Source organism: Bubalus bubalis, chromosome 14, assembly GCF_019923935.1.
Source record: "Bubalus bubalis isolate 160015118507 breed Murrah chromosome 14, NDDB_SH_1, whole genome shotgun sequence".
NCBI classification, from domain to species: Eukaryota; Metazoa; Chordata; class Mammalia; order Artiodactyla; family Bovidae; genus Bubalus; species Bubalus bubalis.
In genome coordinates, this window is record NC_059170.1 from 38619949 (window position 1) to 38632164 (window position 12216).

General features: G+C 44.1%; 1 long non-coding RNA gene across 1 annotated transcript; it reads right to left on the reverse strand.

Moving 5' to 3' along the window:
- Window positions 1–3511: 3511 nt before the first annotated feature.
- LOC123329078 lies at window positions 3512–4892 on the reverse strand. Its single transcript, XR_006544221.2, has 3 exons — window positions 4783–4892; window positions 4514–4671; window positions 3512–4282 (listed from the first exon to the last, which is right to left on the reverse strand). It is a non-coding gene; the product is annotated as an uncharacterized LOC123329078 (long non-coding RNA).
- Between the last annotated feature and the right edge of the window lie 7324 nt (window positions 4893–12216).

Consider the following 12216-nt stretch of genomic DNA (forward strand, 5'->3'; position numbering starts at 1 on the left):
ACATGAGTCTGAGCAAACTCCAGGAGATAGTGAAGGACAGGGGAGCCTGGCATGCTGCAGTCCATGGGGTCACAGAGTCAGACACAACTTAGCAGCTGAACAACAACAAAACTTCCAAGGCTCAATATTTGGCCAAAGTGTGGTGAGTGGACCCATGGCCTTCAGCTTAATGTCTGAGGCTCTGGGAAGAGAGATCTTACAGCTGTCCCTGAATCAAGCTGTTTCTATTTTGATTTATAATACAAGACTCTGAACCCATGTTATTTTAAAAAATAAGAACAAAACAGCTTTAAAATAATTTTAAAAGTTGATTTCATCAACCCTTGCTCTGTGACAACCTAGAGGGGGGGATGGGGTGGGAGATGGGAGGGAGGTTCCAGAGGGAGGAGATATATGTATACCTCTGGCTGATTCATGTTGATGTTTGGCAGGAACCAGTCAATATTGTAAAGCAAATATCTTCCAACCAATAAAAAAGGTATTTTAAAAAAGTGATTTCAAGTGGCTGAACATTATATTAACTTTTCCTTCAGGAATTCTGAAAACTTCTGCTTTTCAAGGAAGGGACCATTCATTTTGTAAGATGGGAAGAAATTTTGTTTCATGAAAATAGCCCCTATTCTGCAGACCTGGTTCCCTGAAAATTTTCATAATCACCTTAAACGACATGAGGACCTGGGGAGCAATGGGAGGGGTTGGCTAATCCCTCCCTAACTGTCCTAATTTGCAGTCTGGTTGGCCACTCTTGCTTGACTTGTTCTGTTTCTCACTGTGCACACCTTCCCCTCCATGCACTGCCGTGCCCCACCTCTCTAACCACACACACGTGTGAGGACTGGGAGCACACGCATTAGCACTTCCACAGCAGACAAGAACTATGCCAATAATACAGGGCACCGTCAGACACTTGATGCTAAGCCATTTGGGTGGCCGGGCTCATGGTGACCACAGGGCATTAGGTACCATTATAAATACAATAAGCATTTCAACAACTGGTTTTTTTTTTCCCATTCTTATTTCAAATCTTATTCTATCCTGAGTGGAAACCATATTTCCCAGAAGCGATTCAATGAGGCCTTCTTTGACCACTATGCCAGACATTTTTACCAACTCTATCTATTTCTGTTTTATTAACTATGACAAAGTCTTTGACTGTATGGATTACAATAAACTGTGGAAAATTCTGAAAGAGATGGGAATACCAGACCACCTGACCTGCATCTTGAGAAACCTATATGCAGGTCAGGAAGCAACAGTTAGAACTGGACATGGAACAACAGACTGATTCCAAATAGGAAAAGGAGTACGTCAAGGCTGTGTATTGTCACCCTGCTTATTTAACTTAAATGCAGAGTACATCATGAGAAATGCTGAGCTGGATGAAGCACAAGCTGGAGTCAAGATTGCCGGGAGAAATATCAATAACTTCAGATATGCAGATGACACCACCCTTATGACAGAAAGTGAAGAAGAACTAAAGAGCCTCTTGATGAAAGTAAAAGAGGATAGTAAAAAAGTTGGCTTAAAGCTCAACATTCAGAAAACTAAAATCATGGCATCCAGTCTCATCAGTTCATGGGAAATAGATGGGTAAACAGTGGAAACAGTAGCAGACTTTATTTTTTTGGGCTCCAAAATCACTGCAGATGATGACTGCAGCCATGAAATTAAAAGACACTTGCTCCTTGGAAGGAAAGCTATGACCAACCTAGACAGCATATTAAAAAGCAGAGACATTACTTTGCCAACAAAGGTCTATCTAGTCAAGGCTATGGCTTTTCCCTTACTCATGTATGGATGTGAGATTTGGACTATAAATAAAGCTGAGTGATGAAGAATTGATGCTTTTGAACTGTGGTGTTGGAGAAGACTCTTGAGAGTCCCTTGGACTGCAAGGATATCCAACCAGTCCATCCTAAATGAAATCAGTTCTGAGTGTTCATTGGAAGGACTGATGTTGAAGCTGAAACTCCCATACTTCGGCCACCTGATTCGAGGAGCTGACTCATTTGAAAAGACCCTGATTCTGGGAAAGATTGAAAGCAGGAGGAGAAGGGGACAACAGAGGATGCGATGGTTGGATGGCATCACCGACTCAATGGACATGAGTTTTGGTAGACTCCAGGAGTTGGTGACAGACAGGGGGGCCTGGCATGCTGCAGTCCACAGGGTCACAAAGAGTCAGACATGACCGAGCAACTGAACTAAACTGAGCTGAACTGAAGCTGTCAGTATCCAAAACATGACTGTGTTCCATAGAGAAAACACAGCCCAGCTACTGGTGCACAGCAGAGTTGAAGAAGGGAGAAAGGGCATGTTAGGAGGGGAGATTTCATCTTGCTTGACAATAAAATCATCCAGCAGAGTGTCGGGACCCCACTCTGGAAGAATAGCTACAGATTCATCAAGGTGAGTGTCTTCTGAAGGGATGCTGCACAGGTGAGCTTCTCAAAGGACTATGGGAACTGGAGAGGAACCAAGAGAGAGGGGCTCCATGCCTAGGCCTGGGGAGAGTGGACGAGGCCAGTGGAGTGAACAACAGAAGCCACACCCTCAGCTCCAGGGCAGCTGGTCTCCCTCTGAAGATGGGAGACAGCACACAGGATATCCCAAAACATCATCAGGAGGACTTCTGAACTGGGTCCTAATCTCTTCCAGTTTCTGTGCAGATTCTGTGCCATCACACCACTGGGCTACACGGTGGGTGCTGAACCTGCTGATAGATAGGATCAGAAGGGTCTACATCTTATCTTATTCTCTTTCTGCGGCAACAGAGAACAGCAGTTCTCCAATCCAGTTTCAATGCATGTATGTGTGTGTCTCGGAATCCCAAAACATGCCCATGAAAACAGAACTCCAAGGGACTGACCATCCATCTGTACTTGTAAAGCTCCCTGACACATGGCTGAGGTCAAGACCCCATGCTCCATGCTGCCTTGGAGATGCAGGTGTGGACCTGGGAGAGTCTGAGGACACTCATGGGTCTAAGTGAGCAGGTGCACAGTCGTGTGAAGGACTGGAATCCATGTGAAGGATGGGCACCCTGTGGCACAAACAGGGAAATGGAGGGCGGGTGGCAGGTGCTCCTGATGGCCCTGCGGAGGACACATCCCTTTCTGCCCCCAGGTGAGCATTACCTGTGCTCTCCACTGCCAGTGTGTGCAAATGAGAAACCTGCACTTCCGCAGCTCCTTTTGAGCTCCTTGATTTTGAGCCTCATGTTTCGTGAACAACCAGAGCAGGATAATCAGCTACAACCTCCCAAGCAGATGTTCACAATAGAGAAGCCTTGGGTTTTTTTCTTTTTTTTTTAAGAAGGGGAAGTTAAAGGGCAAATTTTAAGTAAGAAGGAATTTTACCTGGTAATTAGGAAAGAAAAACAGTTTAGAAGCCTGAAGCTAAATCTGATTTCTGCCAAGGTTTCTGACTCCTGGCTCCCAGCTTTCTGAGCCTCCGTGTCAGTTCTTGGGTATGTTCTGAGCATCCTCTTGTGGAAGGAGGAAGTATCGCCTTTGGAAGCTTGCAGAACGCCTTGCTGGGGCTGCACAGCTTGTCCCAAACCTTTGCATTTGGGATGGGAAGCGAGCCGAGGGCTTGCTAACGGGTTAGTCAACAAACACCCAGAACAAAGAACCATCTGCTTCGTTGTTCTCAATTAGGCAATTTTGCAAGAAGATTGAGCAAATTATCAATTTGACACTGCAATTACCAAAAATAACTGAATTCTGTCTTCTCTTCTTCCTACGTCAAATCATTTTAATTTACAAGGGAAAGGGAAGGAGACATTAGCAACTTTTAATTATCAAGACTGCTGATTTGTTTTTTCCCCCGAGAAACTGTGAACCATTAAAAGTCAAGACGCAGCTCGGGTCAGAATGATGGCCGCTCAAGCGGCCCCCTCCATTCAAAAGAGATCGACTTTTATCAGCACCACACTGGAGATATAAGCGCATTACGTATTCATTTCCTTTCCTCCTTAGCCTGGCTGCACTAGGGGTTCAGACTCAGGGACCCAGGGCCTGAGAAGGATGTTTCTCTAAGTGGGAAGTCTGTGTTACTGTTCTATCTGCATGTGTTGGAAGCCCCACGGCCAGAATGATGCGACCTTGGATACAATTTCTGTCTGGCTCCTTTAAGGGGTTAGATGTTCTAAGGTCCTAAAGAAGTAAGTCATTTGTTGCTATTGTTCAATCACCAAGTTGTGTCCAGCTCTTTGCCACCCCATGGACTGCAGCACTCCAGGCCTCTCTGACCCTCACCATCTCCCGGAGCTTGTTCAAACCTGAGAAAGTAAATCATAATAATTGACTAACCCAGACTGTTGGTTTCTCCATGGATCCCAAACACGTACCTTAAAATTCTCCCACTTGGAATCTTGATGAGTTTGTAGAAGAGACAAAACCAGGGCCTTAGGTATCACATTATTGTGTGTTTATACAATACCACCAGCAGGCTAAGCATTTCGTACGCATTATCATAGGTTACCTCAGTGGAAACGTAAGGTGGATTTTACCATTATCCTTGCTTCATAGATGACACACAGAGGTGAGAAGTGGGAAGCATCTTTCCTGAGGGTCAGGAGGCAGTGGTGAACGTGGGGCTCTCTTATCTCCTACCCAGAGGTCATCCTCAGTCAATCTGCCTCCTCAGAGTGTTTTCCATGTCAGAGCGCTAGGAAATAGGAGAGCTACAGCCTTAACCTGGACCGTCTGACTCAAAAGGCTAAGCCTTAAGCCCTATTCCTCTAGGGTAGAACCTGCCCACCCTCTGGGTTCTACAGACCTGTGGGATCCTGTATTCCACCCAGGATTCCTGTAAAAGTAAATGGGAAGGAACAACTCATGGTGGTGAAACCACAGCAAGATGAAGCCTGCACCTACGTGGAAAGGCAGAAGGCTGCTCCAATTTCCTCGACTAGGGGAAGGTGAAGACTTTGGGAGGCTGCCACACAGGTGTCCTTAGTTGGCTGGCCACTGACCTGGCTTTGCTTGAGGTGAAGTCGCTAAGTCTGATTCTCTCTACCCCCTGTTCTTTAAACTACCATTACATGCATTGTGGCTCACAGCCTCAGTGAAAAGTAGGGTTTTCAGAAGAAAGTCTTCAATTTTCCTTTGTAGTATTCTGTCCCTTCAGTAATTTGCTCAGTCTGTGTTTAAAGGTTTTCCTAATTGAACAGGTGCAGGAAACAAAAGCAGTTGGTGCTGTATTTGTACTATGTGTTACTACATAGCCATCGCTTACAAACAGTGGTTGAGTTATAAATAGTTATCTCATCTAATAAAACAGGTGTGTGTGCGTCTGTGTGTGTGTGTGTGTGTGTGAAACCCATGATGTCCTAAGAGAATCACGGTTGGGTAGGGAAGAAAAAGCCCAGTCAGGGACTTCCCTGGTGGTCCAGTAGTTAAGAGTCCACTTTGTGATGCAGGGGACGTGGGTTCGATTCCTGGATGAGGAACTAAGATCCCAGGTGCCATGGAGTAACTAAGCCCACGCCACAACTATTGAGCCTGTGCACCACAACTAGAGAGTCCAAGCGCAACCAAGATCCCACATGCTGCAACTGAGACCCAACACACCCCGGTAAATAAATATTTTTTAAAATGCTGTAATTTTTTTATAAAAAGAAAACCCAGGCAGATGCTGGGCTACTGGCCCTGAAGGGACATGGGGACTCTAGATTAATTGAAAAACAAAGAATATGTGCCTTGAGTATATGTGTCTTGAGTGTGTGGACTGATAAAATATATCATTTCCAAGGCTAGAAATATGACCGTCATGTAAAAATAAAATAAACACATGTCCAAAAATGTACTTAGCTCATTAATAAATGAAGAAACAAGAGTCCAGTTCAACAGAAACTGAACCATGAAAGCATACATAGGCGCTCACAATGCTGAATGTGTTTGCTAATAGATTCAAAATGGCTAAATGTCCTATAGGCCAATAAAAAGTAATGCTTGTGCTTATACTTTCTATAGAGAGGAAATCAATTGTGTCTCTACCAGGCAAAGTTTATTTGCATTGATGCAGACAAAACTATTTGCATTATTGTCACTTTTCTGCACCAACTACTGGGCCTGTAGCTCTATAAAATAGCCTGGTCGATAGAAAGTGAGTGGAACGAGCCCTGTCCCCCCACAGAATGGGATCCCCAAGAGCCCACCAGGCCACACCCAGCTTTCCCCAGAAAGGATCCTAGCCTGCTTCTTCACCTGCCTGCAAGCCTTGGAGGTCATCCCCCTGCAGATGTAGGTGTGCCATGGTCATGGGCAGAGATCCAAAGGACTGAACACTGGAGTCCAGCCATCAAGTGCACATGTCACCTGAAATTCACAACTGGAATCACCACCCCAACCTCCAGTTTGCCAACTGGAGTTATTAATCATTTCCGTGAGACAAATCCTTGCAGGAAAGCATCTGCTGGACTATGGAAAAAATAGAACCAAGCAGAGTCTTGAGGAGTGCAGTATTAGGACTCCAAGGGGCAGACAGCAGGAGCAGAGGCCAGGCTGCCCAAGTTCATGTCTGATCAGAGCTGACCATGAACGTGTCCAAAAGCTCTTGCACGAGTGAAGCTCTCTGAGGAGGCAGAACACAAATTGTATTCAATCCCCAGAGAACCACTTATCTCTGATCTGAGTCGGCCACCCCAGCGTTCACATCTAGAAACATCAAATCAAGGGAACGCATTTCCTCTCTGGACCATCTTAATTCCTGTACCTCAGATGGAACTCAGCTGCAGATTTCTGGGAACGCCGCTGCTGAGAGACTGACCATCTGTAGGCAGTCATCAAACGTTCCAAGGTGAAAACGATGTTCAAAGATACCACCTAGCCAGAGGCTCTGTGAAAAACACTTTTTCAAGCAACTATTCTAGGCATCTCTTCCTGTTCAATCATTATTTGCTTCTGACTAGAAAAATAAAGCAAGCTCATTGCAAAAAGGAACAGAGAAATGGGGGAGGGGGTACAAGAGGGGGAGAGAGAGAGAGGAAGATTTTCTTCTGTCCCCTGCAATTCCACACGTTTGGCCAGAGGAGCCATTAATAGTAAGGTCTCGGCACCTCTTTAATTCAGTTTTGCTGAAAGAAATGATGATCCAAATTAGCAATGTTCATCACACCTGAATTAACAGAGATTTCCACCAAATTAGGATCATTTTTGCGAGATTGGAATTGTTTCTGCAATGTGTGAGGCCCAGAAATAGAGGCATGACAGCGAATAAAAATCAGGACATCAAACGGATCGCTGGCAGAACACCGCCACTCTTCAGACTGGGGGCCAGAGGCGGGAGCGGCGGGGAGGAAACGGTCTCAGGAAAACTTGACTCAAAGAGTGTCTTCGGGAGGGTGAATTGCACAGGGAGTGGAGACCACGGGAAGCCCCTGCCTTCTCAGAGCAGAGGTCAGCACTGCGGGGGCTGATGAGTACCGACCAGCTTGCATCTCCTGCTGGCCTGGTGTGGGTGGGCACTGGCTCTTTCTCAGTCCTAGAGTTCGACTGAAAAGTAGACGCATGCATTTGGCATCCTGGAAATACAAGCTATTTTCTATAGCATCCAATTTTAAGGGAATCCATGGAATGAAATAAGTAGGGAGGGTGTCAGTGGATTTCACATGTATTTTGTATACAAATAAGTTTTTTATCTGTATCTATGTATGTATACATATATATGCAAAATCTCTTTGCAGAAATGCACAATTTTTAAATAGGTTAAAAGGGTGCCAGATAAAGGATGCATTTTTCAAAGTCGGTATGCTGTTAAAAAAAATCTTGACTAGATAGGATGCAACACCTTTCCATCGAGCATAAGTGGTGGTATCTTAAATTAGGCAGGGAAACCACCCTGCTCTGTCTGACTCCTCATGGGGCTCCAGCCCCACTGACTGTGGGCTGCCTGACTGCGCTGATGCTTCAGACATGAGGGCACAGGTGCTGTCAGCCTAGGAAAAAGGAGCTAACTGCTTCCACTTTGGGGAAAAAAAAATGGGAATTTATATTATTTTCCCCAAAAAAAATCTGGAAAGAAAAGAACTCAAATGTTTTAAAAGACCCTCCCCATAGAAGGTTAATGTGCACTGGACATTTTAAAAAATAGTAGCTCTCTGAAATAGTGGAGATAAAAAAATTGGGTGATCCATTGAAGGAATCTTGTTTAATTGTCATCGTTACTTTCTCGCCCTTTTTCAAAGCATGTTTTTCCACTTGCATTCACTAATTTGAAATGGACTTGTACTAACACTGATATATAAAGGAGAAGAAAGCTCTGGAATTATATATTGGTTCAGTATTTGCAAGACAGCTTACTGCAGGTGTCAGGTACCAGTGTGTTTTTCTGTGTGTACGTGTAAATACATGGAATGCTTTTGTAAACTTTTTTCAAAATGAAAGAAAAGAAGGAAGGAAGGAAAGGAAGGAGGGAGGGGAGGGGAGAGAGGGAGTTCTAAATACAGAACAGTGCGCGACCACAGCTTCGAGTGCATCGGCCCCGGGAACCCCCTGAGATGCTCCTGAGCCAGACCCACCCACAAACTCATGGGCAGCCCGCCGCCGCTCTGAGACTGTTTGCGTGTTGTCAGAACAGGCCTCTCACGTGGTGAGACCTTCCAGTGTCCAGGCCCTTAAAGGTGCTCCGCGATGTCCCCCGTGTTCTCCCTTTCCTCATGGCTGCTGCCGCTCCATCCATCACGGCACCAGCTTTCAAGGAGAGGCAGACCTCATCTCCATGGATCCCACATCAGCAGATTCACCCAACCATGGGTCCAAAATGTGGGAGGGAAATTCCTGACAGTTTCAAAAATCAAAACTTGACTTTGCCGCAGGCCAGCAACTACTTACATAGCATTTCCCTGGTGTTAGGTATTATAAGTCATCTAGAGGTGACGAAAGTGTACAGGAGGGTTTGCACTGGTGACAGGCAAATCCCATGCCATCTTATACGAGGGACTTCAGTGTCCTCGGATGCTGGTATCTGTGGAGGGTCCTGTGACCAATCCCCAGAGATACCTGAGGATGACTGCAGCCTCCTGGAGTCCATCTCTTTGTCTTTCACCTCAATCCTGTGCACTTGGCCCATATTAATAACCAGACTTTCAGATTTTTTATTCTTTCTCCAAAAATCTTATCTGTTCCTTACCAAATTAAATCTAAATCCATCTTCCCAAATTTTTTTTATCCATGACTTTTCAACTCTCCCTATGAAACGAAGGTATTATTTTTCACTAATAATAGTTAATAATAAAGACCTTTAAAGTCATAGCAACAATTAACGTTTGTCATTTACAAAACTGATTTCATGTATATTAATTCTTTTGCCCTTTAATTCAACCCAGCATCAAAGATGCTATTTGAAACTAGGAAGATTGCCAGGTGGGGTCTGTTGTATTAAACAGAACTGTGTCATTTGCCAGTGACACAAATATGATGCAAGCTGGCCTGTGAGGGAGGGCAGAGGTAAATGGGTGCATCTGTAATTCTGTTTCTCTCACCGTCTCTTTTTTCCTTTCCTCTGTGTGTTTTGATCCATCAGCCCAGCTCCAGAAGATGGGAACGATGGTTGCAGGAAGCCCCTAGACTGCCTCTTCAAGGATTTGACAAAAATCAAGCAAGCATCAACCCCCTCCCCTTGACAACATCCACATAGCTAATCTCCGTGAGAATTGGGGTCACCACCACTCAGGGGATGTCACTATGTTCAAAACAGACCACATGAACGTGGACTGTGTGGCTGGGGTACAAGCTCATGGCTGTCCCAGGGACGGGCGGAGACCATGAGGGGAAGCCGGCCAGGACCATGGGAGGCAGGGTCCCCAAGGAGAGAGAATGCCTCTCTGAGAAGCTGGGCAAGCAAGACCGACCAACAGCCACTACCTTCCAAGACCTAGACTCCTCTCTCTAAACTCATGCCCATCCCCCACAACAGCTGAGGTCCTCTGACCCTCCCACGTCATCACCAGGGTTGTGTTCTAGCTCCAGACCTAGAGGCTGCTGGGGACACTGGTTTGCAAGGCTGAGTATCAGAAGCCGCCTATGCTGTTGTCATCTAGGTGACCAAAGATGTACCTGCTGCAAAGATGAGGCCGCATCTATTCATCTCCATCACTGGCATCCAGAATTGGGTTCCTTGGGACCAGAAGCTTGAACTTGGGCCAGCCACCACTGCCCTGGTTGAGTGAATCTTAGAGAGTTATTGTTAGTGGAAAATTACTCTACAAAAATAGAAACAGTCTGAAGGATTTCGAGAGGGGTGGATTCAGCTGTTGTCTTTCCTCCCAAGGCGGTTGGTCAACAACATGTGCAGTTGTGGGGAAAGAAAGTATTGGTAAAGAAAATGTCAAACAAATATTCAAGATATTTGTACATTTCTCCCAGAGATCCTAAATGTTTTGCATGATTCAGTTAATAATTCATTAACATGAATCCTGTTGAGCACTTCATAGCCTATTAAGTACCACCCTCTTGTCTGCTTAAATCCACCGCTTAGTCATGAATGTTTTATGCGAAGGTCACTTTTTCAGATTGGTTTGATGTCTTACACTTCATGTAAAAATTAAAATTGCAGAGTCACATGGGTTGATGGGTATAGGTGACTCAGAATCTGTTTTATGTCCCTTCACTATTTACTTTCATTAGTAGGATTTAAGCCTTTTGCTTTTTTTTACACTTCAATGAAATATTCAGCATTACTCTGAGCTGGTGTTATGGGAAAACAAAAGTGAGTGAAATACGGTTCTTGCCTTCAATCAGGTAACAATCTCTAGGTATTAGGACACTCTGGAAAGGGTCGGCCCAATATACAACTTCTTAGTTGGCATCCTTGAGAGTTGAAAGGATTCTGAACTAAAAGGAATGCAGTGTTGGTATTAAGCAGGGAGAGACCCTGGGAATATTTTGAAATGAGGATTTAAAGAAATGAGCATCTGATTAGAAGTAACAGGAAAGTGCAGAAGTGCAGAAAAAAGGAAAAAGTATGATTCCAAGGTTTAGAACAGTATTTTATAAAGTATGGACTCATAACCTCCTGCACCAATAAATAGTACCTAAAATTCTCTTTTAAATAGTAAATTACCAAGCCTCATTACATGCCATCAGAATCTCCATGGAGTAAATTTTGGGAAAGAAATAGAAGATATCAGTTCTGTTTTTAGATATGTGAAGTTTGAGTTGCAAATGACATCAACAACAAGATATACAGCAGAAGTCCATTTTCTGCATATGAATATTTGTTTCCAAACTGTTTATTGTCTCTTCTCTATTGCAATACTTTTGAATCTTTACCAAAACTTAATGGCGTGTGTGTATGGGTTTACTATTAAACTCTGTAGTATGTTCCATTGATCTGTTTTTCAATCATTATGCCAATAATAGTTAATAGAAGTCCTCCAACCTTATTTGTCTTGTTCAAAGTTATCTTAGTTCTTCTGGGCTTCTAAATTTCCAGATGAATTTTGAAATCAGCTTGCGAATTTCTACCAAAAAAAAAAAAAGACTAGGGGGATTTTTACTAGAATTGCATAAATCTATAGATCAATAATGGTAGAACTGACATCTTAGCAATACTGAGTGCTCTGATCCATGAACACAATATATCACCCCATTTGTTTAGTTCTTATCTAATTTCTCTCAGCAACGTTCATAGTTTTCAGTGTACAGATCTTGCGCACCTTTTGGCAGATTTATCCTCAAGTGTCACATTTTTTTGGTGCTGTTGTAAATGCCTTTACTTTTTGAATTTCAATTTCCAGCTACTGGTTATAGATATACTGAAACGAATCAATTTTTATTTATTGATCTTATGTCCTGCAGTCTGCTAAACTCCCTTATTGGTGAGTTGTTATTACTAGTTCTGGTAGTTTTTAGTAGATTCCAGTGGACTTTCTTTGGACTTTCCAGGTGGCGCTAGCAGTAAAGATACTGCCTGCCAATGCAGGAGAAGTAAGAGACACGAGTTCAATCCTTGGGTCAGGAAAATCCCCTGAAGCAGGAAATGGCAACCCACTCCAGTATTCTTGCCTGGAGAATCCCATGGGCAGAGGAGCCTGATGGGCTACAGTCCATAGGGTCGCAAAAAGTTGGGCATGGCTGAGGCAACTTCACACACACTCCAGTAGACTTTCTACATGGAAGACTGTGTCACGTGCACCTGTGCTTAGAAAATCTTGGTTGAATCAATTAACGATTCTGCAGTTCCAACCAAAGCTAGAAAACCAAATGTAAA